We start from the raw sequence: 27,577 nt of genomic DNA, 5'->3' as shown, positions 1-27,577 counted from the left end.
AGGGGCGGTGCTAACAATCACTGGGCTGGTAAGCCAGGATCTGTATCTCTCTGATCCAAAACGTGTTTTCTTAACCACTACAGGATACCATTTTCTTTGTATACTTGAATACAACACACTCTCACTGTTGGGAGGGAACATTGCCACAAAGGCCAGAATTTATACAAACAACACATATGGGAGCCTTAAATGCCACGTGGCATGCTAAGTCGTCATCAATATCTACAAAATACAAACAAAAAGGCAGTTGTTGAATTCGGATCACAAGTCTTCTCAGGGCTCACTTGGGGGTCGGTTTCAAACCTACTATCAGCCACAGAACTCTGTTAAGACAAAACCGTGCCTCTCTCCCATTCCTCTGTGGTGAAACCAGGCAGGAGTGGTATTACCTAATAGGCCATGGGAACGACGCATCATTTTAAATTGGGCTTTCTGAGGCCATTTAAGGCAGGAGCAGAAAATTCTTCTATCTGACAAAGGCCATCTGAACTACAAAGGGAAAATCAATTGGGATCGCATGAGTGGAAAGACACTTAAATTAGGGTTTTCTTTTAGAGGGGAGTATAAAATGTCTCTCTTGTCATCGTATTCAAGAAACACAAACAATAAAAAATAGTGCATATTTTTAAAAAACCCTTCTCCGGTTTATAAATTTATGGCCAACTAAGGGAGAAACCTGGTGAGGGGAGAGTATAATAGGGAAGAAAGAGGGAGCTCAAAGGCAGAGGAACCACCTCCCCAAACACAATTAATGCCATGCTCTGGAAAGTGCTAGAGACCGCCGTGTTCTGCAGGGCACAGTGGTACTACGTCCATGCAACCAATACCCTGGGTCCTGGGAGATGCCTGAGACATGGATGTTCTTGCTGTTATTACTGTAAAGAAACTTTAGGAACTATAAAAGAACATAAAAAAGAAAATAAAAATCACTAATAATCAGTATCATCGTTAGCATTTGGGGTATACTCCCTTGGGTCTTTTTTCTTCACATGTTTAAAAAATTAGGATTTATAGCAGATACAGTTTTAAATCTTACAGTATTTCCTGACATATTCTCATAAGCATTATTTTGAGTCATATATGATTTTTGAAGACATGACTGTTTTTTAATACTGTAAGACATCAGATGAATATGTCAAAATTTACATAACTACTCTATTGTTGGACATTTGGAATGTTTCCAATTTTAACTATCTATTATAAATAATGCTACAATAAAGATAGATTATGCACATCTGTACATATACATACATATATACACACATATGTATATGATTACTTCCTCAATACAAGTGCCAAAAAACAGAATGACTGAGTCAGAGAGAATGAATATTTGATATAAATTTCCAATAACCATACTAAAAATAATTGTAAGTAGTGTTGCATTTTTGCAACTCTAGACATAAATGGCATCACATCTCAGTATTTTTTACATGGACCAATTTCTTTATTTTTAAGTTTTTATTGATTTTGAGAGAGATAGAGATGGTATGAGTGGGGAGGGGCAGAAAGAGGGAAAGAGAAACCCAAGCAGGCTCTGTGCTGTCAGTGCAGAGCCTGACACAGGGCTCAAACCCATGGAATTGTGAGACCATGACCTGAGCTGAAATCAAGAGTCAGACGCTTAACCAACTGAGCCACCCAGGCACCCCTACATGGACCAGTTTCAATCACGGTGACAACTGAGTCAGTCCTGTGGGCTAGGAGTTTCCCACCTCTGTTTTGAAGTGTCTCTTTATCCAGGAGCTCATACACCAGACAAAAATGCAGTTCCAAATCACTCTGGCAGCCCACTGTTAGCACAAGTCACAACATGTCTTGCATCAGAGGTGGGTGATAACATGCCTGTTTCCTTCACTTTCCTATAAACTCCAAGGACACAGGGACTTGGTCCCACTCACTTTTGCATGCTCTCTGCACAGCTTCTTTCAAACCACTCATCATTCACCAAGGGTCCTCAAACTGGTTTCCATACTCTTCCACATACCCCATGCTCCTCCCTAGGAAGTCATATGTCACAGGACTTTGAAATGAGAAGGATCTGAGATCTTGGACAAGCTCCTTGCCTTCTGGTGCATCAGATGCCTTGTCTGTAAAATGGGGGTAAGGATACATCCCTTAGAGAGCTACCAAAGGACTGTTAGATAAATTATGGAAAGTGCTTGTGTGACAGGAACCTCAAAAACACTCAATAAACAATCATTTTTGTTTAAAAAAATCATAATGCATGAACACAAACCCACCAAAAAATTGCTTAATCCTCTGCCCACTGGAGGAGATTAAAGAATCCTACAGCTGTCTTTCTCATCTGAAGCTTATCCAGGTCCTGGATGCCTGGGTAGAGATTCAGAACCTTCATGGATTGTGCCAAACCCACTTAACCTCAAACCCATTTAAGGGAGGTCTGGCAAAGCCCGACTTGGATGGCAGGCAGGCAGCTGGTCAGCACGGAGCCTCTAAAGCTCTGGTCAGCTGTGCACAATGACGGAGTGAGGACAAGCTATAGGGAAACCAAAAAGCAACAGCCTGAATGCAACCCATCCAGAACAGGACTTTGGGGCACCAAGAGCAAGAAGGGAGATGGTTCAAGGTGCCACTGGCTCCTCCCAATGGGGAGCCTGGAAGCAGGTTGACTGGTGTAGCCGCCACTCCCTCGCTGACCCTGGACAGATCTGCTATTGTTCATCGACAGTGCTGGGAGTTGAGTCACTGTGACATTGTCCAAATGCTCTATCAGGAGGAAACAGCTGGACAGACCAACATCAAGTGCAGGAAACCTCCACCTCCACCAGGGCTCCCCTCAGAGCCCCCACCCTGTTTGGGAGGCCCAGCATCCTGCCTGCCCATCCCTCAGGGACCCCTGACCAATCCCAAGGCCTCCACAGTCTGAATAGACATCTCTGTTTCCTGCCTCTATTTGCCTGGGGCAAAATACATGTTCTTTGTATGGCATTTTGGCAACACTCTGAGGCGTGGGGAGGTGGGGTCTCCTGGGTTCAACCTGCCAGTAAATAGAAACCAAGATGGCTCAGTCAGTGAAGCATCTGACTTGATTTCAGCTCAGGTCATGATCTCACAGTCCTGAGATCGAGCCCCACATCTCTCTCTCTTTCTCTCTCAAAGAAGAAGAAGAAGAAGAAGAAGAAGAAGAAGAAGAAGAAGAAGAAGAAGAAGAAGAAAGGGAGGAGGAGGAGGAGGACGAAGAGGAGGAGGAGGAAGGGGAAGAGGAGGAGGGGGAGGAAGGAGAAGGGGAAGAGGAGGGGGAGGAGGAAGTGGGAGAGGAGGAGGGGGAGGAAGGGGAAGGGGAAGAGGAGGGGGAGGAAGAAGGGGAAGGGGAAGAAGAAGAGGAGGAGGAAGAGGAAGAAAAAGAAGTGGAAGAGGAGGAGGAGGAGGAAGAAGAAGAGGAGGAGGAAGAGGAGGAGGAGGAGGAGAAGGAGGAGGAGGAGGAGGAAGAAATCACTCAGAAAAGCCGCTGGGCAGTTCATGGTTTAAGGTCAAAGACAGCCAAGTGTGACTCCTGCCTCTCTAACAGTGAGTGACTGTGTGACCTACACGGTGTGAGTTATATCACATCCTTAACCTGAGGCAGGTAGAAAACACAAGTTAATGACACCAGCTGGGTTTACAGGCACGTTCCCACACTGTGTCAACAATGAGGGGGTCGGGAAAGCACAGGCCCCATCTGAGGGTGGTGGCTGAGACTCAGGTCTGGCCAATTGTTGCACCTAGCAGTGTGGACTCCATGTGACCAGAATTTTCATCTCTAAACCCCAAATCTCTATTTTTGTGAAATCTCTTCAGTGTTTAAGTTTAAATAAATAAGCAAGAACACCAAAGGGGCCCAAACAAAACACGAGTGGCCTGGACCTGATCTAGGGGCCACTGGATTGACTGCAACCTCAGCTCTCAACATCAGGTTCCTCATCTGCAAAACGAGGGCAAGTGAAAGCCTGGTGTCGGGAGGATTTGATGGGTTTAGGCCCGTCAGGCTTCCCACAGGACGGCACACAGGAAGCGCGTGACAAACAGGGACTGCTATAACTTGGCAGAGCTGGAAGGGCCTCGAGAAGACGTACCCAACCTTCTCATTCTATGAAGAGGAAACGTCAGAGAGGGCCTGTGGCTGACCCGAGGTCTGTGAATGAGCCTGTGGCAATAAGGCCTGGGCCTGGGCCTCTCACCAAAGATGCACAGGCCCCCAGCAGCCCCTCCCAGTTATAGACTCAGTTTATCCAGATGGCTCTGCAACTGTCCCTCACAAGTGCCAGCCTCATCAATATTTGTGGGCCACCGGCTGCCAGGCCTGTGATGTCAGGACACTGCGGCTTCCCCCACTCCCCCGCTGCTCCACGCTGTCACCTAGAAACATCTCCAGAGCACAGCAAACACAGCCATCTCACCTCCCCATCTCCCCTCTCCACGCTTCTCACAAAAGCCCAGGGTCACTCACACCTTCTAGCACAGGTCTCTTTCACCGGCTGATGGCTCACTTCCTCCTCAAATCTCTGGAGGTGACAGGCTGGCCTGGTGTGTCACCAGCCACCAGGGGGAGGTTCTCAAGTTAAATACCCCAAATACCCCTCCGGGTTGGAGTGGGCCAGAGGAAGGAGAAGGGAGAAAGAGTGAGGGAAGGGGAGAGGGCTGAGACTACCAGAATAAAAAAGAACACACAAACATCATGTGGCTGAGAGAAAGGATTTCACACCAATCCTCCAGAAAAGCCAGAAGAGAGATGTGGAGACTCCAACAGGCCTTGTGGGGCTCAGAATCAAGTTTCCCCTCCTGGAAAGACCACAGACTTTGGAATCCCCCGGAGAAGAGTTTAAATCCTTCTCTGGCATGTCCCACTGTATGACCTCAGGGGGCAGCTAATGAGCCCCTCTGAGCCTTGTTTTCCTCATCTTATAAAGTAGATGTCTAGCATAGTACTTGAGGCATAAAGGGAAAGTAACAACCACTGGTTATTCATGTCACTGAGGCTTTCTTCCCAGTATTAAACTGCCCCTAGCCCCTTCGTGAGCATCCTGAGGGCAAAAAGCATAGGCACTTGTCCAGGTGGGGATCAGAATGAGCTGGAAGAACATTCACTTGCGACTGATTTTCTGAACAACATCCCACACACTTGGGATGAGCTCTGTGTGTTGTATAAGCGATGAACCACGGGAATCTACCCCCAAAACCAAGAGCACACTGCACACCCTGTACGTTAGCCAATTTGACAATAAATTATATTTTAAAATTTTTTTTTAATAAATAATAAATAAACAACATCCCACATACGTTCTCTGCGGGCAGTGTAACCCATACTGTTGTGCTCACGGTACCCCAAGGAAGGTACTCAGCTCCAAGTTCACCCCCCCTCCAAACCCTGCCCCAGGGTTACTGAGCCCTTGGCCCTGTGCCTTCCATCTCTCCCCTACCGTCCACCAAAGTTCTGTCTTTGTAACCTGTCTGTCATGCTTAATAATGGTGCCTGAAGCCTCTTCCCATCTCTGGAGGGGACTGGGAGGAAGAAGAGGGAGTGGTAGATGTGTTTCCACAGGTTACAGATGAGGAGACAGAGGCAGGGACGTGAAATTGTCTCCTGCTACTGGGAGACCCGCCTCTGGCAGATTCTCACTCAGAGTCTGGGAGCAGTGAAGGCACCGGTCAGCGGTGGGAAGGAAGGGGAGCAAAGGCCTCTGAGGGGGAACGCCATGGGGTTGAGCTCACACCAAAGTTTTCCCATATGTGTCAATAAATATAAACAAAAGGGAAAAAAAAGAGGGATCAGGTAATCCAGTAGGAAAGAGAGAAGTCATCCTCACCATCCTGCTCACCACCACTAACAGCTGCACCATGCTTTCTACGTGCCGGGCAGGTTCTAGAAGCTTTACACGCGTTAACTCACTTCATAGTCACAGTAACCTGCTGAAACGTGTCCTTTAGTGTCTCCATTTCACAGGGGAAAAAGGGTCTGGGAGAACTTGTCCAGGGCCACGACAGGGAGCAGCGTGGCTGGTGTGTGAACTGGGAGGTGGGCCTTGGCCATTCACTTTGCCGCCTCTCGCCTCTAGGCTGCCCTCACCTGCTAAGCCCTGAGATGACAGCTTGCAGGCAAGTCAGACCCCGCGGCTCCAGCACCTGTAGCAACTGCCCCCTGAGGTGCTTCCTTCAACTGGAGGAGCCAGACCAGGATCTGACGGCCTCGACAAACGTCCTGGTCCTTGGCCTCTACCTCTGCCTCCAGGCAGGGAGGAGGAACAGGAGGAGGCAGGGGCCAGAATGTACCGTAGTATTCTGTTCCCACTGACTCAGAATCCCAGAACAGATGGACAGGGGAATTTCTGAATGAGTAACTAACCACAGAAGAATAAAGTTATGTAAATCAGCCTGGAACACAGGAAGAAATGTAGGCATGGGCTTTCAAAAACTCAGGCCTAAGGAAGTGGGAAATGCCCAAAATGTGTGCTCCCTCACCGTTCCTGCCTCGGGGCAGAGCTGGGCATATTGTGGGTTTCTAGACTATTCCCAATTCTAAAACTACTAGGATTTTACCCCACAGGCAACAGTGCAGGAATTGCTAAACATATTTGGATTTCTCCTACCAAAAAAAGAAAGAGGCCCTAGGATACAAAAATCAGACAGACAAATGATAGAGCTCTGATTCCTCCCCCTTCCTCGTGTTGTTTTTGCTAAAGTGCTTTTATTAACAGGCTGCTTGTCACCATCTCCCTCCAGCAGCTTATAAAACGGAGACCAAGAAATGTATCAACAGCTCTGCCCCATCAGGACAGGAGGTGACAGTGGGGAACACTCAAACTCTCAATCACAAAACCTTTCAGCCAAGCAGGTTGCCCCTGCAACGCCCATCAGGAGCCAGATGATGAGGGCAGTCTGTGCTGCCTTCCTATAGACTGAGCTTGGCAAGCAGTAGGGGGAAATGGACAGGCTTTAGCTGGAATTTATTTTTTCTGTAATCTTGAATGAAGTTATCTTTCCTTCCTGAGCACTTTCTTCCATAAAACCATCCTGCTGGTAAAGGTGAAGATTTGTCACCCTCATAGGCTTACAACTCATTCTGGCGCTCGGTTTGTGTGGATCTCCAACGGGGAAGGCTCAGGCTGAGTCCAGAAAACAGTGCTGGAGTGCATCCAAAGGCAGCCACCGGGGCAGTGGGGTCTAGAAATGAAGTTATCTGAGAGACAGCTGGTGGAACTGGAGAAGAGGTACAGGGGTAGCTGTTGTCAAATACTCCAGGGTTGTCATGTGGACGAGGGAGCAGGCGTGCGTTCCCAGGCTCGGCCAGCAGAGACAAGGCCAAAAGACGGCTCCAGAGAAGCAGATCTGAAAACCAGAGCTGTCCAGTGATCAGAGGGGGTGCTCATCACTCGAAACGTCCAGGCAGAAGCTGGCTGCTGGACTGGGATCCAGCACAAGCCACGAGTGAGAAGGACACCCACTGAGGACCCTTCCTCCTCTGACAAGCTATCTTCACCTGACAACAATTACAAGCTATGAGGAGCCAGATGACCTCAGGAAGGGCAGGGTCTGTTGATTGGTTTTGTACTATTATCATTTATGCTCAGCACTTCATACACATGACTCTGTTTCATCTTTACCATGACCCATAAAGTGCATGCTAGGCCTGCCACATAGTAGGTGCCCGAAAGAGACGTGCTGAATAAGGTGAATGCATGAGTGAATCCCTTTTGCCAAGGGGAAAACGGAGGCCTACAGAGACTAAGCACCTTGCCAATGTCAAGCATCTGGGCACAGCAGAGTCAGCCTGTGCCCCGCATTCTGAGCCCCCAGGCCCGCATCCTGATCCACTGCACTGCTCACTATGGCAACTGCCTTGGTCTTAGGGGACCTATTAGAGTTAGCGGGCTGTGACCAAGTGCCACAAGGACATTGCTAACAGCCATCAGGTTCTGTCTCCCAAATATGCTCTAATAAGCATGCACTGCTCTTACAAAAGAAAATGATGGAACTTATCTAGGTGCTCAATTCAGCCTACTGTCTCACAACCAAAGGTGTGTGCAATGAAAAAAGAACTGGCCAATCAAAAAGACAAGCAGTAAAAGAGTCGTTGAAACAATTAAAATAGGGGCACCTGGGTGGCTCAGTCGGTTAAGCGTCTGCCTCTCGATTTCAGCTCAGGTCATGATCTCAAGGTTTGTGAGATTGAGCCCCGCGTGGGGCTTTGAGCAGACAGCACAGAGCCTGCTTGGGATTCTCTCCCTCCCTCTCTCCCTGCCCCTCCCCCACTCACACATTTTCTTTCTCTTTCTCTCTCTCTCTCTTTCTCTCTCTCTCAAAATAAGTAAATAAACTTAAAAATTTTCAAACAAAAAGTCGTCGGCAAGGATGTGGAGGAAATGGACCCCCTGTACACTGTTAGGTGGGGTGTAAGACGGTGCAGCCGTCTTTGGAGAATAATTGTACGTGAACAATTGGAAAAATTGTACGTGAACACAGCAGCTTTATTCACAGCAATCTAAAGGTGGAAACAACTCAAATGTCTGTCAGCAGATAAATGAATAAGGACAAACAACATGTGGTATGTCCACGCGATGGAATATTACTCAGTCTTAAAAAGAAATCCTAACACAGGCGACAACATGGATGAACCCTGAAAATACCATGCTAAGTGAAAAACTAGTCATAAAAGACCACATATGACATGATTCCATTATATGAAATATCCAGAAGAGGTAAATCTATAGAGGCAAAAAAGTACATGAATGGGGCTGTTTGTGGGGATGGGAATGACTACTAATGCATACAGGGTTCTCTGACAGGGGATGAAATGTTCTAAAATTGATAGTGATGATAGTCGCATAACTGAGAATACGCTTAAAACTACTGAATTGTTCACTTTGAAAATGGGTGAATTTTATGATATGTAAATTACTACTTAATAAAGTTTTTTTCAATTTTTTTAATGTTTATTTATTTTGGAGACAGAGCACAAGTGGGAGAAGGGCAGAGAGAAAGGGAGACACAGAATCTGAAGCAGGCTCCAGGCTCCAAGCTGTCAGCACAGGGCTCGACACGGGGCTGGAACCCATGCACGGGGAGATCATGACTTGAGCCAAAGTCAGTCACTCAACTGGCTGAGCCACCCAGGCACCCCAATAAAGCTGTTTTTTAAAAAAGAACCAGTTGCGGGGCGCCTGGGTGGCGCAGTCGGTTAAGCGTCCGACTTCAGCCAGGTCACGATCTCGCGGTCCGTGAGTTCGAGCCCCGCGTCAGGCTCTGGGCTGATGGCTCGGAGCCTGGAGCCTGTTTCCGATTCTGTGTCTCCCTCTCTCTCTGCCCCTCCCCCGTTCATGCTCTGTCTCTCTCTGTCCCAAAAATAAATAAAAAACGTTGAAAAAAAAAATTTAAAAAAAAAAAAAAGAACCAGTTGAGTATCTTCTTCGATTTTAACAGATCACGGGGAATCTGATAAGGAATAGAGATTATGGAGTAGATCAAGGGAAGGCAGCAGCTCATAAACTCATTACTTCTTACTGTGTCCAAGATGCCATCCACTTGTTCAACAAATACTTACTGAACCTACTATAAGCCACGCATGATGCTACATCAGAGGTCCATAAACTACAGGCTGGCCGAATCCAGCCTGCTGTCTATAAAGCCTGCAAACTAACAATCATTTTCCCATTTTTATAAGGTTAGAAAAAAATAAAAAGCAGAATAATATTTCATGACGTGGAAATTACATGAAATTCCATCATTGATGTCCATAAATAAATTGGGAAACAGCTACGCACATTCGTGTATGTATTGTCTATGGCTACCTCTGTGCTTCGAGGGCAGAGCTAAGTAGCTAACACCAGAGACCAGACGATCTGCAAAGCCATTTATAATCAGGTCCTTTACTCACAAAATTTGCCAACTCCTGTGCTAGATGCTGGAGGTGCAGGGGAGGAAAAGGGATGAGCAACAGCAGTTTAGGCCTCTGTCTCCTGGAGTTTATGGCCCAGGGAGAAAGACATTCAGAGTCTGAGGACCACACAGGTAAGTATACAGTTATAAATGGAGAGAAATGCTATGAAGGAAAGAACCAACAAGTCTATGAGAGCACAGAACAAGGGGACTGACCCGGGTTAGGGATCAGGGAAGGCTCCCCTGTAGGCAAACCTGACTAACACGTGAAGGAGCAGATGGGAGCCACGTGTGCAAAGGCCCTGGGGAAGACAGCATATGCCCTGGTGAAGGGCTCAGAGAAGCCCAGCACGGCTGCAGCACAGAGAGGAGGGCAGGCCTTGCAGGCAGCGATGCTCCCAAGTCCGTGCTCCCCTGGAGACTGTGGGAAGGGGGCTGAGAACCATCCAAGAGTGGTGACTATGTACAAACCCTGTGCCTACATAGGCACTACCCAACTGCAAGTTAAGAAGACATGGGTGGGAGTGCTCATCAACCAAAAAATATTTCTTGATCATCTACCAAAGTGCCCTCCACTTTCTTTATCCAATGTCACACAGGACACAAAACAGAAAGAAGAGGCAGTCTTCGACTTCAAAGAGGAAGCAAGGAATTGAGGAAACAAGTTCACGTCCTCAGCTCTGCTACTCACAGTCGCACTCACTGGCCCCCAAGACCTGGAATGTGCTTCCCCAGACACTCAAGAGGCCTGCTCCCTTGATTCCCCCTGAGGTCTCTGGATCCCCATATGAGAGGAGCTCTCCCTGACTCCTAACACAAATAACTCTCCCCATCGCCCTCTCACAGTCCTAGTGGGTGCCTAGTGCTGCCCCATTTTCACCTCCACGCTCGCTCTGCCTGTTACACAGTGTTTGTTTGTTCACTGACCCGCTCTGACACAAGAAGACAAGCTTTATCAAGGCAGGAACTTTTGTCTTCTCACTGCTGTGTTCCCTGCACCAAGACCTGACATGGAGTCAGCTCACAGATCAGTATCCGTGGAGGAAGTGCAAACACAAAAACACTTAAAGAGAAAAAAAAGCACTTGATGGGGCACCTGGGTGGCTCAGTAGGTTAAGTGTCCAACCTCAGCTCAGGTCATGATCTCACAGTTCGTGAGTTCGAGCCCCGTGTCGGGCTCTGTGCTGACAGCTCAGATGGAGCCTGCTTTGGATTCTGTGTCTCCCACTTTCTCTGCCCCTGCCCTGCTCGTGCTCTGTCTCTCTCTCAAAAGTAAAAATGAACATTAAAAAAAAGAAGAAGAAAAGGAAAACACTTGAAAAAAAAAAAAAGGTGAATGTGCTTGATTTGTAACCTTTGGCAAATTATTTCTTTACAGCTCCATCTCCTCACTGGAAAAATAAAAATAATAGAAGTTTCTACTTTGTGAGTAAATAAAGTAATGCACAGAAATACTGATCATTACTGCTGGCACCATCATCTTGTGTGATGGGGCTATTTTGTGTCACATGTTAACCAAGGCACTTTAAATACATACCATATTCAATTCTCACGTAAACTCCATGAGATAACTTTCAATACAAATTCCCTTTGAGAAGATGAGGAAACTGAAGCTCAGAGAGACCAGGTAAACTGTCCAAGGTCACATTATTAGTAAACAGCAGAATTAAAATCCAACCCAGCACCATGGGGCTTCAAGGTCTAGGCTCTTTCCTTTCTACCCAACTGCAAACTAAAAAAGCCAAAGGCTGCTGCAGAAAGGGAGACTGGCATATCCTGGAGCAGCGGAGGACTGTTCAGGAAGGAAGGGAGACTCTGATTCTGTTCTGAAGGTTGGAAGGGTCCAGCTGAGCAGAAATGCAGGCAGAAAAGGCATTCTAGGTCAGAAAAGAAAAAAAAAAGGAAGTAGGGGCAGTTCTTTTCCACAAGAGACCTACACTGTCATAACAGGAGCAAGAGAAGACAGTACTGGAGTCACAGGACTAGCACTTTGGAACTTCGATGCATCTGGTCCAGCCACTTGCTTTACAGAGGAAGACACCAAGGTCCAAGGCAGTAGAATGACCTTGAAAGGCTGCCAAAGCCCTAGATGGTACCTAGGTTCCTATGTGCCTAGGCTTACATTCTAAACTAGACACATTCTTATTCTTCTTCATTTAATTCCTCTTCAAAAATTACAGAAGTATGGCATGCTCACTACGGCCAGAGAAAATAAGCCAAGATGAGGAAAAAGTCCACAGTGTCCCCACCGCTAGCCATCAAGTCTGTTAAACAGTTTGATATTTAACAGGTGTAGAGTTGTGTTAAGTTGTTTGCCTTTCAGTGCAAATGAATTGTACTTCTGCTTCCACTTTTGTTTCCAAGTCTCTTTGCAATTCATTCGCGTGTTCACTCATTGATTCGGCCAGCGACTGCTGAGGGTCTCGTGGGTCACTGGCACAGCTCTGGGTACTGGGGTTCTGCAATAAGCATGCATAATAAAATGATCTTTCATTCCGTTCCCACAAAGGCTGAAGGAATACACCCCCTGCTCCATGAAAAACAACACAGAAGGGCAACTAAACATACCAACTACGCTTTGGCCAAAGCTCTCAGAGAGAACACGTGAGTTCACCGGGGCTGGTCCCTGACACCTCGCTAAAACAAGAAAGAAGAGACTTTTGTTGCAGGCATAAGCCCCCAATTTCGAAGAGAGCAGAAGGGAAGATGGTAGCCACGCAATTTTAGAGACTGGAGGGCACAAGGGCAAAGGCTAATTCTCTTAAGAAACCTGATAGCGCTGAATCCCAAAGCACTGGCCCCCCAGAACCCCCAGAAGGCGTGGGGACCGGCAGCACCAGGGAAGCCTGGTTACAGGTCTGCCTAAGAAAGAGTCCCAAGCCCCCCGACTTCCTCCCCAACTTGCCTCAGACAGGTCAGTGTCCCTCCCCATCTCAAGGGTTTATTCTTTGGAGAGGGTAAAGTGGAAGGTCTGCAGAATGGAGAAACTGAGCAAAAGGAAATGCTGGGCACCGTGCTGGAAACGGCTAAGCTGAAGTACAAGAAGGCCCAAATCCCTGCCCTCTTCCCCATTAGGTTCCTGGGCATAGAGGGTCAGCCTTAGGCTTTCCAGGTAGACTAATAGAAGATTCCCCTCTAGGAAATCTTAACAGCTCAAGAGAAAATACCTAAGATACTAACTTACTGGTTCCTAAGTGAAACAGGCCCACCAGGTCACCCCACATTAGGCCCAGAGTCCACAAGGGCCTGCCACATACAAACACACAGAGCTTAATGCCCCACGCAGATGTAAGCAGACTACCAAAGGTCTGTCACAGGAAAAACAGAAAAAGCATACGTACACACACCTTATAGGCATTGGTAAGGAAGAATACTTCCCCCCAAAATAAAACTATATAGCACCAGAGAAATAAGAGGTGATATTGCATCTATGAAACCAAAACAGAATGCTATTTAAAAAAAAAAAAGATATATTCAGAAAACATAAGAACTCTTAAAAATTAAAAAATATGCTAATTAACATGAAAACCTCAATAAAAAGCTGAAGAAATCGGGGCGCCTGGGTGGCTTGGTCGGTTAAGCGTCCGACTTCGGCTCAGGTCATGATCTCATGGTCCGTGAGTTCGAGCCCCGCGTCGGGCTCTGTGCTGACTGCTCAGGGCCTGGAGCCTGTTTCGGATTCTGTGTCTCCCTCTCTCTCTGCCCCTCCCCTGTTCACTCTCTGTCTCTCTCTGTCTCAAAAATAAATAAAAATGTTAAAAAAATTAAAAAAAAAAAAAGCTGAAGAAATCTCCCAGAAAGGGGTGAGAGTAGAAAAGAGAAAGAAAATAAAATTATAAGACCAATCCAGGAGACTTAGTATCCAAATTCTAGGAGCTCCAGGGGAAAGAAGAAAGAAAGTGGCAAGAGAAAAATCATCTATGAAGTAATTTAAGAAAACTTCCCAGAACTAGACAATGTATGCTTCAAGAGTGAAAGGTTCCAGGGTGCCCTTGCATGAACGTATATCCACACTAAGGAATGTCACTTGTGATATTTCAGAACGCTAGACCAAGATGACTTTTACACAGGACACTGGCAACTCCAGAGAGAAAAATCCTTTGTGACCCACAAAGGATCAAAATTGGAATGGCATTAGACTTTTGGACAGTAACCCTGGAACTGAAAAGAAAACTAAGCAATATTTTGCACACATACACACACAAAAATCCCTAGCCTAGAATTCTACACCAAACCAAGTATCAATAAAGTGTGAGTACAGAATGAATACTTCTTCAGATTTTTAAGGCGAACACATTTATAGAGCACCTCTGATGTGGGCCCCTGCACTACCTGTATAAAGGCAAGATGCCTCACTGTCTATCCCACTAGGCTCAATATGGAAACTGTCTTATTCCTCTCAAAACCTTCACCCAAGGCGCTACAGGGTCACAAAGGAAAGGCACCCTCAGCAAAGGGGAGGCAGGGAACACTTAGTGGAGGGAGGGGACATCTACAATGGCTCCTCAAGACTTTGTAAAGAATGTACAGCCCAGTGTTGTTCCAGGAAGGATGAATGAGTGCAAAGCCTTGGGGACCCATCACAAACCATCAATTTGCTGACCACAGATAAGAGTCCTAGCCAACAGGTGAAACTCAAGCCAGGAACAAACGGACCAGTGATATTGCCAGGTATTTGGGTTTGTTTTAATCATCTTTTCTGGAACAAGGTAATATATAAATTAAGAAAAATACCATTCTGAGTGTGAAGAATGGGGACACTGAGGCAGGAGGCTGGCTCAGAGTATGACCTAAGAGTCTCTGGAGCATTTGGCAGCCAGACAGGGCACAGGCCACCATGAAGCCAGTGCCCTAACAGAAAAGGAAAGCCAGACCTAACAACCACCATGCAAAGGCCTTGGAGGAAGGGCACCTGGCATCTGGGGGCTGGGCAGGGGCAGGGGCAGGGAGGGTCTCTGTACCTGGGTCCTCTCTCCTCACCCTGACCTGAGAAAGCTGGAGCTTTAAGGCTCAGAAAGATTGCAGGTGGGAAGACTAGAAAGAAGGCCCTAGTCACCTGGCTGGTCAGCCAAACCAGCTGGGAATGCAATCCAAGTTTCCAGACCACTTCCCACCCTTTACTGTCCTGCCTCACCACCCTCAGTCTTTGAGGCAGATATTCACTTGCTGGCTTGTGAGGTCAGGAGAACCGGCCAAGGCCGAGGCACGTCTGGCCCCTCTCCCACTCTAACTCGAATTGATGGAGGCAGCGGTCTAGATAGAGCCCCCACCCTCAGCACCCCCTTCCCCACCCCCACTGCAGGAGGCGGCTGTCAGCTCCATGGCCCTGTGATGATGCCACGTTCTGCGGTGGTGGCCTGTCAGCAACAGTGAGGTTTCTGAAATAGAAACAAAGTCAGGGGCCTGTTTGCTCTGCTTCTGTGGCTGCTAACCCGCTGGGATCTGAGCAGCCAAGAAGGAGCCTTTCCTTCCCAAAATGGTCCTCTCTCTACCCTGCGGAACAATGTACCCTCCCCTGCCTGGCCCACCAAGGTCTGGCGCTGTGGGTGGTGGTGTGTATTCAAGGTTGGGAGAGTGCCTCCAAGCCCCAGCCCCAGGGCCCCCGCTGACGCTGAAGCTGAGCAGCCAGGGAGTCTGGCCTGAGGCGGCCACCTCCTCTCTTTTCCAGAATCCCCCTCACTTCACGTGGCCAGGGCCGCATCAGCTCTCCGAGACCACTTGCTAGGTAAGGGCAGGGAGTCCCAGCTCAGTCCCACCTCCCACACACTCAGACACCAAAGGTAAAGCTAAAAAGAACAAACCCAAGTCAGTTCAGCTCTTCCCTCCCTGCCCCACTCCAGGCAAGCTGCACCCAGGCCTGGGATTCCCTCCCTTGATCCACCCCAGCCTCACTCCCCCAGTTTTCCCACCCGGCAGCACTTTTTTTTTTTTTTAAGTAAACTCAACCCCCCAACGTGGGACTCGAACTCACATGCCCAAGATCAAGAGTCACACGCTCTACAGACTGAGCCAGCCAGGGACCCCCAGCACTTTTTTTTTTTTTTTTTAAGACAAGGCAAAATCTTCCTACTTCCTTAGGGAGCAATAAATATGAGGATTATGGAAGTGACATTCTGAAAGTGACCTAAGCTACTTGGAAGAAAAGGGGGAGATAAAATACAGGGCACTTTGGCCCAGACTTCACTCAGAAAGAGAGGGAGGCTGTGTCTCCAGGGAGGGGGAGACCATCTGCAGAGGTCTCCCGCCCACCTGCCTCGGGGCGCTGAGCCCCAGTCGGTAGCAAAAATTCCAGGTCTCTAAGTACAAGGGCTTGTCTGATAGGCCAAACACAAAGACACAAGGCCCTCTCAGGCCCTGAGAGGCTGCTGTCTGGAGACAGGGCACAAATTCCACTCCCCAAACTGCTTCCCTCATCTGGAAGCAATTTGCCCCAGCCTCCACTCAATACGAGAGTAAGAGGAGAGAGCCTGCCCCTCACCCCTCTTCTGGGTGGCCCGCTGAACCCCCGAGAGCAGCCAGAGAATGGGTACACAGTCCACCCAACTGCCACACCCAGATGTCTGTTCACTGCCATTCTAAACGAGCCATCCCTCTGCCACTGAAAAATGGATGACAGTCAAGAGCACAAACTTTGGAATCAGATTGTCCTAAACTGACAGCCAGCTCTACCAGCTGAGTCTAGGTTTCCGCCTAAGGAAGATGGAGATAAAGTAGTCAGGAGGATTAAATGCGACCATGCCTGGCACTCAACAAGCACTTGATAGAGAGCAGTTATTATTATTGCTGCTGCTGCTGCTGCTGCTGCTGCCGCCGCTACATATATACGCTCAGTCGATTTTCTACATAGTAGCCAGTGATCCTTTTGAAATGGGAGGCAGGTCTGTCTCTCCTTCATCAAATTCCTCCACTGGCTCCCACCTCACCACCAGAGAAGCTAAAGCCCAGAAAAAGACTTCCAAGGCCCTATGTGCTCTGAGGACCATGACCTTTCCCTTGCTCACTTCACACCAGCTATACAGGCTTGAACAAGCCACACACACTCCTGCCTCAGGGCCTTTGCACATCCTATTCCCTCTGCCATGGGATGCACCTTCCCCAGGTATCTTCAGGGTTGGCTCCATCACCTTCTGCCATCTCTGCTAAAATTTACCTCCTCGGTAAGGCCTTCCCTAAGTGCCCTGTGTAAGCCGTAATCCCTGAACCCTGCCCTATCCTCCACCCCTTCCCTATTTCACTTTTCTCCATAGCTTCTGTCACTACCCAATGTAATACAGAGCTGAAATTATTTGCTTATGGTCAATCTTCCCCACCAAAATATAAGCTCTTGAGGACAGGGATTTTCCTTCTCTCCTGCATCCCCTGGCAGAGGAGCCCCTCAAACATTTGTGGAATGAGAGTCTCAGAACACTTAGGGTGAACCAAGCTGAGGCCAGGATCGAAATCACAAGTCCTCAGCCCCACTTACACGCTGTCAGTCCTCTGAGGCTCAGTGGCTTCCTCTGAAAAAAAAAAAAAAATCCTCATTCTAGCCACTTCTCAAGGTCATTGTCAGGGGGAAACGACAGTAAAATGATGCCTGGGAGTATGCTTCAGTGCTTTCCTAGCAGAGTGCCCTATAGAAAAGGAAGACTCCACAATGCATCCCCCATGCTAACTTTCAGTCCCAGGGCAGGGACCCTAGTGCTAAGGGGAGCCTTAAACACAGAGGGATTTACACACACAGTTCTTGCCTCGAGGAACCAGCTAAGTCATGTCTGAGGTCCTCAGACAGGTGGACACATCAGGTGCTAGTCCCCACCGAATCCCTGGTGCCCAGGACCTGCTTACATACAGTAGGTGCTCAATAGATGACCGGCAGAAGCACAAATGAGCAAATCCCATACTGATAACCACATAAGGAATAGTAAGATCACCAATATAAACACCCCCAATAAACCATTAGTTGACCTAAACAGCATGCAGACAACAGCTACCATGGATAGGACTGACGAAAATAGTATCTTTTTCTTTTCTTCACATCGAGGGCAAATGTGTTCTAAGGCGGACACTAGGGCATGGGTACAGAAGGCCACGGGGAAGGGTGAACAAATTCGGGAAATCTCTTTTCAGTGAGCGCATTTCAAGAATTAGGCCAAAACACTCCCCGTCATGACAGAGCGCACTCCGTCAATATTAGCTGTAATTATAGCATTGTTTTTATTATTGTCTTGGCAGCCTTCCAGTGGAACAAGCAAGCAGCTGGGAGACAAAACACTGAGGTCTCCCATGTGACAGCGAGGGGCCTGGGCACACTACTGCCCCGCCGAACCTCATCTACCTCATCTGTTAAGTGGCAGAGGCCAGGTGGAGTGCTGCACAGCCCTGGCCATACGACCCTGGCCACACGAATGCCGGGACTCCTTCCTCCCAGATGCTTTCATTCAGTCGTCAGACGTCTACGGGGTGCCCACTTTGTGCCAGCTGCTGTCTCGATGCTGGACGTATAGAGCAAATACAGAGAGAGGCACGCCTTCTCCCCTGGAGCTCCCTTTCCAGTGGGGGCGCCGACTTTGTGAGCCCAAATGCACTTGCACTCCAGCCCTCCTAGCAGATCAGTTTCCAAATAACATTCCCTTTGCTTCTATGGGAGAAAGGACTCCCATTTGCAAGGAGTGCTGCGCTTTTGCTGAGGAAGAGGCTAAGCCCACACTGTCCAGGACGGCGAAAGCAGCTCTGGGAGCAGGAGCCTCGAACATCAGTCCTGCAAACGAGCTCACCCCCCGCTCCCCAGTGGAGCCCTTGTTCTTCCCATTTGCAGAGGAAGAAACAAGACTTCCCCATGTCAGACCTGTCTGACCAAGGCTAAGAGGACCAGAGAACCCGAGTCCGAGTTCAAGAGTGCTCCTCACATCCATGACCATGCGTGGCCCAGCGAGCTGAAGGAAGATGAGCAGCACACTGGGAAGGAGGCTCTCGGGAGCTCAAGGCCACTTGGGGTCAGGCCAGGGCACTCAGCTGCCGGGAAGATTTCTCACCTCAGGTCTGCTTCCTATAAAGCCCTTGCCCCCAGAGCCTGCCCGGCTGTGACTTACCCCCTGGGCACAGCTGACTGCTGCAGACACCACGAAGGAACAAGGGAGGTACCATGGATCCCCTAGCAGACAACCTGACAAAGGTTCCTTCCACTGAGAGGTTGGGCAACAGCTTTAGGGAAGCAGAAGATCGAGCCCTTGGCTTTTTGCCCCTTCTGAGTCAGCCCCCTACACTCCCCAGCCACTGAGCTGCAGACCTGCCCTTCCTTCTCTGGCTGGAATCTTATTTGGAGCTCCCTAAAGACCACCTTAAAAATGGCAAAAGGCTGGGGTGCCTGGGTGGCTCAGTCAGTTAAGCATCCAACTTTGGCTCATGTCATGATCTCACAGTTTGTGTGTTCGAGCTCCATGTCGGGCTCTGGGCTGACAACTCAGAGACTGGAGCCTGCTTCGAATTCTGTGTCTCTCTTTCTCTCTGCCCCTACCCTGCTCATGCCTCTGTCTCTCTCTTTCTCTCTCAAAAGTAAATAAACACTAAAAAAAAATTTTTTTTAATGGGGAAAGGCAGGTCCTTGAAGATTCTCTTGAAAATCCTGCCCCCACCACCATTTAATGGGCCTCCACAGTGTGCAAGGTACCATCCCAGACCCAATGGGGTGGCACCTCCCTGGGAGCTTTCAGTCCAGGGAGGGGAGAGGCCGCACAGAGGAAGTGACACGATCCCAGAGAAGTAAGTCAATGAACAGGTCAAGAGCAGCCGTGTCTGTTCAGAGCGACGTTTGCGAGCACGGAGAATGGCCGCAGCAAGGCTGCCAGATGTTGCTGTGTGGGCAGGAGGGAGAACAACGGGCTAACCAGAGTCCTGCACCGTCTCAAAGGCACTGTGTATCCAGACACAGGAGACACAATGGGACAAGGCACTGACATAAGGCACCAGCCCAGATGGATGGGGTGCCAGTCAGGCTGGAACTGAAATGATGGAGATGAGCACAGACGGCGAGCAGCTGGTCTGCAGGGCCACCAGAAGGAATCCACTTTGGGCAAGGATGAAGGTGTGAGGAGTTCCACAAAACTGTAGTAAGGAGGGCATATTCAGGTGTGCACTGTTTGGGGGGGGGGGGGCGTGTTGGGGACTGGGAATTTCCAGGAGGGATGGATCATTGGGCTCAAAGGGAGGACAAAGATTTAGAATCATTGAGTAGAAAAGTATCTTAGAAACGATCTCATACAACATCATATCTAATCTTACAATCCCAAACACAAAATCCCTGATCAATAAATATCAGTTTTTACTTAAACCCCAGAAGTGATGAAGAGCTCACTACCTCCCAAGATAGCCTATTCATCTGCTAGATGGCACTAGCAGTTAGAAAGTTCCTCCCAGGGCACCTGAGTGGCTCAGTTGGTTAAGTTTTCAATTCTTGATCTCAGCTCAGGTCATGATCTCACAGTTACTGAGTTCATGCCCTGCACTGGGCTCTGCACAAATGGTGCAGAGCCTGCTTGGGCTTGTCTCTCCTTCTCTCTGCCCCTCCCCCGCTTGTACTCACTCTCTCTCAAGATAAATAGAAAGAAAGAAAGAAAGAAAGAAAGAAAGAAAGAAAGAAAGAAAGAAAGAAAGAAGAAATAAGAAAGAAAGAAAGAAAGAAAGAAAGAAAGAAAGAAAGAAAGAAAGAAAGAAAGAAAGGCAAGGCAAGACAAGTTCTTCCTGGAACTGGATCCACATCCAATCTTCTGGAATCCCCTCATCCATGGGTCCTAGGTTTGGCCCTCTGAAGCTACAGGACACGTTTAAGCCCTCTTCTTCCCCATCAATCCTGCACATGTTAGAAAACAATTATCATGTCCCCCTTACCACTCCATAAAAGCAATTCTAGGACAAAACGAACATTCCTAAATCCTTCATCCAACTCCCATGTGGTATAGCATCCAGCACCTTAGTCGCCCTTCTCTGGATGAATTCAGATTTGCCAGTGTCCCAACCAGAATTAACAAACCCGAAAACTACAGATGTGGTGGAAGCTCCACAGAGCACAAAGAGAGTCTGAATTCCATACCCACTGAGACAGTGTTCTTCTTAGATAGTTAGCTTACAGTTTCTTTCATTTCTCATTCACTCATGCAATCAACAAATGTGAGCTGCCTACTATATGCCAGGCACTGGACTATGTACCAGGGAAACACTACATTTTCTTTGACAACAAGAAAATACCATCTCATCTTTGTGTTCAGGGAGACAGCCTACTTAGAGAGATAATAGACCCAGATAAAATTATGAGGAAAAGAATATCCTGCTTATGGGGTCTCATAAGAGTGCTGACTAGAGACACATTCCCCAGTGGGGAAGGAAGTGATGCCCGAGGTAAGTCTTCCAATAATGCTGGACTTTGGTTTACCACCATGGTGAAGTCATGCAGACTGGCTCTACCCTCCCACTTTAAGCAGCTAGAAATCCGAACAGAATACATGAGACAATTCCTTCAGATATGAGACAACAGGCCGCACAGGACTGTAATCCCTGAGAAGAGGAAAACGTAAGAGTGAGTCCTATGGTTACCCAGCTGACTGCCTGGAGGTGGTTTGCACACAGCTGCACAGGAGAAGGAATACAAATGGAGTCCAGTGGGGCACCTGGGTGGCTCAGTCAGCTGAGCGTCCGACTTCGGCTCAGGTCATGATCTCACAGTCTGTGAGTTCAAGCCCCGCATGAGGCTCTGTGCTGACAGCTCAGAGCCTGCAGCCTGCTTCAGATTCTGTGTCTCCCTCTCTCTCTACCCCTCCCCCACTTGTGCTCTCTCTCTCTCTCTCTCTGTCTCTCAAAAATAAATAAACACTAAAAAAAAAATTTTTTTTAAACACACAAATGGAGTCCAGTGGTCTCACCAAGCTGAAGAGACAGAAATCAGAGTTCATGGAGCTAGAATTGAAGGTAGAATAGTAGAGACGAAGGGCTGTGCAGACAGGGTGCTCTAGGAATGTGCAGAAGAGTCTCCTTGACTCTCTGGCTAATCCACACATGTGTGAAGTGAGCTCCACAAGACTGGGAAGAGAACCAATGGAAAGCAATAGGCCAAATGATTGTAGCACACAGGGCCAAAAAGAGGTCACATTCCCCCCTGGAGAGTAGAGAGACCTCACTATACCCAGGGCACTGGGCAGAGTCCTCAGAAGGGTGGTGCCTTAGTAGTGAAGCTAAATTAGCCCTGGACTAAAAGCTGCTCTGGATCCACCCTCACAAAGCTTAAAGACAAGCCTCAAATATTAAACTGATCCCAAGCAATTGAAATGCATGCCAAAATAAAGTCCAATACTATTTAAAGAAATATAATGAAATCCAGCAACATTAAATCTACAATGTCTGGCACTCAATCAAAAATTAGCAAGCATTCAAAGAAGCAGAAAGATATGACCCATAACCAGGAGAAAAATCAGTTAATAGAACAGACCCAAAGATGGCAAAGATGATGACACCAGCAGACACAGATGAAAAGCAGCGATTGTAAGTATGCTCCATATGCTCCAGAATGTAGAGGGAAACATACACATGATGAAAAGAGAAAAGATATAAAAAGACTCATACCGAACTTCTAGAGATGAAAAAGATAGTATCTGAAATGAACGATACACTGGATAGAAAAATTTAACATCAGATTAGACCCTGCAGAAGAAAATAACATTGTACCTGAAGACATAACAATAGAAATGATCTCAGATGAAGCACACAAAGAAAAAAAACTGAAAAAAATTAATAGAGCATCAGAAACCTATAGGACAATATCCAAGAGGCTAACAGTCATGTAACTAAAGCTCTAGAAAGAGAAAAGAGAGAAGGGGGAACAGAAAAATTCTTGAAGAAATAATGGCTGAACAAATTTTCCTACCTGCTAAAACAATGCATATAAGAGAAAACACAATGCAGGGTGGGAGAGGCATTTCAAGCAAGTAGACCACACCGGGAACAATGAGAAATGAGAGCTTGCATGGTGGGAGAGGGAGGAAAGGCAACAGGTAATTTAGCCTTACAGAAACACAAGGGGCAAAGTGGCTCCAAGGGGGAAGCAGTAAGGCTGGCCAGGGCAGGTGCAGACCCCATCTTGTTGGCCAAGGGATGATCACCTCATCCTGGACAAGGGCAACTGATTTTTTAAACCTAACGTCAGATTTTGCAGTTTTCTTGAGCAGAAGTGTCCAGAGAACAGAAGAGAGGTTTGGGGCCCAGCTGTGACATCTGAGCCTTCAGCCTGCCCCCCATGGGGATGACCAGCTGAGATGCCCACCCTTGGACCCCATATGGAACAAAGAGCAGAGGCAACACAAACACCCCGCCCCCATCTGAGAAAGTTTTTCCTCCCTACAACCCCCGAAATCAGATCATTCTTAAGCCAGAAAGGACCTCAGGGATCAGAGACTCCTCATTTTACAGATAAAAAACTAAACTAAAGCCTAGAGAAGTAATGTGACTGGTCCAGGACAAGCCAGGTGTCCTGCCTCCTGGTAGCCTGCTCTGTCTACTGACCCACTCTGCCTGTTACAGTTCCACCCGCCCCTCCAGAACTATGGACTGGTCTGGATGATGCTTCTGAGTCTGAATGTCTACACACAGTCGTCTCTACATGTTCAATCTAGCTCCTTCAGGACAAGGGCAGATTCCTGAACTTCTGTAGGATAGATACTCAGTACACATCTCCCTCCCGTACACTGAGCAAAAGTGACTCTGGACCTGGCTCTGGGGAAGAAAGGAGGCAGTAAGCCCCCCTGAGAATCCAAGGCCACAGCTGCCCCAAGCCTGCCTAAGTCTGAGAGGGACAGAGAAACAGAAAGAGGCAGTTAGAGAGACCCAGGAAGCTGGACCCACTGACCCTGGCCATGGGAGCTCCCAGGCGACTCCCCAAGAGGCCGGGATGGTCTAGTGGGAAGAGGGACATTCCTCTGGCCTCTAAATCCTTCTCTCTTATCAGATTGGCACTGAGCCAGACACTGAGCTTGCCACCTCCTCCACCCCAGGGGAGGAAGAGGAAATGGTCTTAACTCTCCTTCTCTACTCCTCCCCATACCAGCACCCACCCCCAGCCCCAACTTCACTGTGGGCTCTGGGTTGGGCGACACCTCTTTACAGAGGTTAAAAATGAACAAATTCTTGGGCTATTCCTGGAGCCTTGATTTTTATCATCCTTCCATTCTGGTCAATTCTGAGAGGCCAGCGGCCGGGAATGCCAGAGAGATCTGAGCCCGGCCCACCAAACCCAAAATAACCCCACACGTGCCTCCCTCAAGTCCTCACGGATTTGGCCATTTGGGGTGCATGTTTTCCTACAAAGCTGCCCTCAGGCCCTGCAAGGTCACCTCACACACAGGGTGCTAGGAACTCAAGAGGCATCCTTGGGTGAACTGAGGAAGATGGGAGCAGGGGTGGGGGTGGGGATGGAATAAAATAGAATCCGGGGTCAGCATCTAGAAAGTCTGGCTCCAGCTTCCTCCGCTCAAAAGAACCTGGGAAAACCAGCCTCAGTTTCCTCCGCTGTGAAATTTTTGAGCAGGGCTCCCTGTCCACCCCACCTCGGGAAAGGGAAGGTTAAGTCTCTCAGGCAGAGCCACGGCTCCTTCAGTGAGGAGCTCCTGATCTACAAGTCCTGCCCTCCCCAGAGACATTTCAAACCCCTGCGATTATGAAGATGGATGGTTTATTTTTTAATTTTTTTAATGTTTATTTTTGAGAGAGAGAGAGAGAGAGAGGGAGAGAGAGACAGTGTGAGTGGGGGAGGGGCAGAGAGAGAGGGAGACACAGAATCCAAAGCAGGCTCCAGGCTCCAAGCTGTCAGCACAGAGCCCGACACGGGACTTGAACCCACAAACTGAGATCATGACCTGAGCCAAAGTTGGACACTCAACCGACTGAGCCACCAGGTGCCCGAAGATGGATGATTTTAAATCAAGCAAGAGCTCTAAATGTCCAGGGGTATCGGCTAGATTAGGGATACATTTCTTTTTATATCACAAATGCAGTATTTGTTCCGTTCATTCAACAAATATTTGAGTGCCCACCTGGTTGGTACCAGACAATGAGAAAACAGGCAAAGTGTCAGTGGAGGGGAAAATCAAGGGCTCTGCTCCTCAGAAGGAAGGAAGAACCAGAGATCGAGTGGAGCCGTTAGAAATGTCCCTGCTCATCAGAAAAGAGCCGTGGAGGCTGCAGAAGTCCTGAGTCCGAGTCCGTCCCCTGGCAGCACTAACCCTACTTGGAACCTGGGGGATGTGGGGTGGTGGCCGCAGGGGCTATGGAGATCAGTCCCCTAGCCCACTGGGACCACTGGGTTTACAATGTGGCAGCATCTAATGCTTTAGTCCCTGGGGTGGGGACCAAAGAAGAAAGGCCCTGCAGAGTCTGAAGAATCACCTCCTACTTCCCCTCTGCTCCAAAGTCAGGGTGGCCACACTCCCGCACCCCAGCCCATAAAGAAAGGGTCAAGCAAGGCTTCCTGCCTGTGGTGATCAACATTCGCCCCAGAGCCAGCTGCACTGAGGGCCCAGGAAACCGGACTGCCAGCCATCGCCCAGAACTGGGGACAAGTCTGTGCTGTAAGCAGGTCCTACAATCAGTATTAGCATCCCAAAAGCCAGCGGCCCCAGAAGTATTCCCAGAGAGAAGAAAATGTGTCCAATTCAGGTCCTCCAACTCCGGGACTCTGCTGTCCCACATGCATCGGGCTTAACTGGAATGTCAGAACGGGAGCGGTGTGGAGAGAGAGGCCCACTCTGCCTGATATTCCAGCCCCCAGTGTCCAAGCCAGAGTGGGCTTGAAGCATCTACCAGTCCACCCAGCCCCAGGCATGGTGGCACCCATTGTTAACCTCCCCATCAGCCAGTAGAGTGTGGCCCCTCTGGGGAAGTCACACCCATGTTTCAGAAAGGCAGCTGCTGCTGTTTTCTTGAAGAACAGTCCTCAGAGCCCAAGACCTAGTCCACTGAGCATCCCCAGGGGACATCCATCCCTCTCCTACAGGGACACCTGAACTTGTTAAACCACCGAGGGGCATTTGGATAAGAAGTGAGGAAGGTGGGTGCTGGAGGTGAGGTAACATCACTTTTATTCCACATGAGGTGTGGGTATAAAGCAGGGAGACTTCAGCTGGGCCAAGGCAGGCATCTCCTTTCAGCCCTACATAGAGGGCTCTGGCTGCATCTACAGCAACCTCTTCCCTTCCTGGCTGGCCTTCAGAGCCCACTCCTGAGGGCTGTGGATGTGGCAGGACCAAGCCCTGGGTAGGGGGGGGGGGAATGGGAAAACCCACATAAAACACACAAGAAAGTTGGTAGCCAAGAACAGAAAGGGTTGGGGACTCACCTAACCCTGCATCGGTGAAATCAATCTCTCTCTCTCCCTCTCCCTCTCTCTTTTAATAAAGCATTGCGCATAATTTATACCCTATTCAAATAGTTTTTTTCTTTTTTTATTGAAGTATAACTGAGACACATTGCATTAGTTTCAGGTGTGCAACATAATAATTCTACATTTGAATACATTGCTAAATGATCACCACAATAAGTCTATCTACCATTTGTCACCATACAAATTTACAAACATTGTTTTTCTTGATAGGAACCTTTAAGATTTTTCCTAACAACTTTCAGTTATTGACTGCAGTCCTCATGCTGTATGTTACATCCCCATGACTTACTTATTTTACAAGTGGAAGTTTTGTTTTTGGTTTTGGGTTTTTGTTTTGTTTTAAAGTTTATTTATTTTGAGAGAGAGAGCACATGGGAGTGGCAGACAGAGAGAAGGAAAGAGAGAAAATCCCAAGCAAGCTCCACACTGTCAGCGCAGAGACCGATGTAGGACTCGAACTCATAAGCCATAAGATCATGACCTCAAATCAAGAGTAGGACACTTAACCTACTGAGCCTTCTAGGTACCCCTATGAGTGGAAGTTTGTACCTCTTGATCCCCTTCACCCATTTTGCCCAACCCACACACCCCTTCTCCTCTGGCAACCAATTGTTCTCTGTATCTGTATCTGGTTTGGTTTATTTGTTTTGTTTTTTTAGATTCCAGATATAAGTGAAATCATAAGGTATTGTTCTTTGTCTGACTTACTTCACTAAGCATAATACTCTCAAGTTCCATCCATGTTGTTGCAAATGGCAAGACTGCATCTTCTTTATGGTTGAGCAGTAAGTATTCCATAATATGTGTATACCACATCTTCTTTATCCATTCATCCATTGATAGATATTTAGGTTGTTTCCATATCTTGGCTATTATAAATAACGCTGCAATGAACATAGGAGCGTATATATCTTTTCAAATGAGCATTTTCATTTTCTTTGAATAAATACCCAGAAGTGGAATTACTAAATCACATGGCAGCTCTATTTTTAATTTTTTTAAGAACTTCTATACTGTTCTTTAAAAAAAAAAAATTTTTGTAACGTTTATTTATTATTAAGAGACAGAGAGAGACAGAGCATGAGCATGGGAGGGGCAGAGAGAGAGGGAGACATAGAATCTGAAGTAGTCTCCAGGCTCCAGCTGCCAGCACAGAGCCCGACGTGGGGCTCAAACTCGCAAACTGCGAGGTCATGACCTGAGCCAAGCAAGGTCGGACACTTAACTGACTGAGCCACCCAGGCGCCCCAAGAATTCCTATACTGTTTTCCACAGTAGCTGCACCAACAGTGCCCAAGGATTCCC

General features: G+C 48.0%; 1 protein-coding gene across 4 annotated transcripts in view; it reads right to left on the bottom strand.

The window, feature by feature from the left end:
- Positions 1–27,577, bottom strand: part of TSPAN9 (tetraspanin 9) — a 202,141-nt gene that overhangs the window by 153,982 nt on the left and 20,582 nt on the right. Inside the window, exon 1 of one of the 4 annotated variants that reach the window (XM_042945532.1) lies at positions 17,339–17,357. The exons of the other annotated variants lie outside the window; for them this stretch is intronic. The gene's annotated coding sequence lies outside the window, so the exon portion shown is untranslated. Of the gene's footprint in view, positions 1–17,338; positions 17,358–27,577 lie in introns of those variants that run through there. 4 annotated transcript variants of the gene reach the window in all.

Source organism: Panthera leo, chromosome B4, assembly GCF_018350215.1.
Source record: "Panthera leo isolate Ple1 chromosome B4, P.leo_Ple1_pat1.1, whole genome shotgun sequence".
Taxonomy (NCBI): Eukaryota; Metazoa; Chordata; class Mammalia; order Carnivora; family Felidae; genus Panthera; species Panthera leo.
The sequence above is the reverse complement of the archived record's forward strand: the minus strand, read 5'-3'. Positions and strand labels throughout refer to the sequence as shown.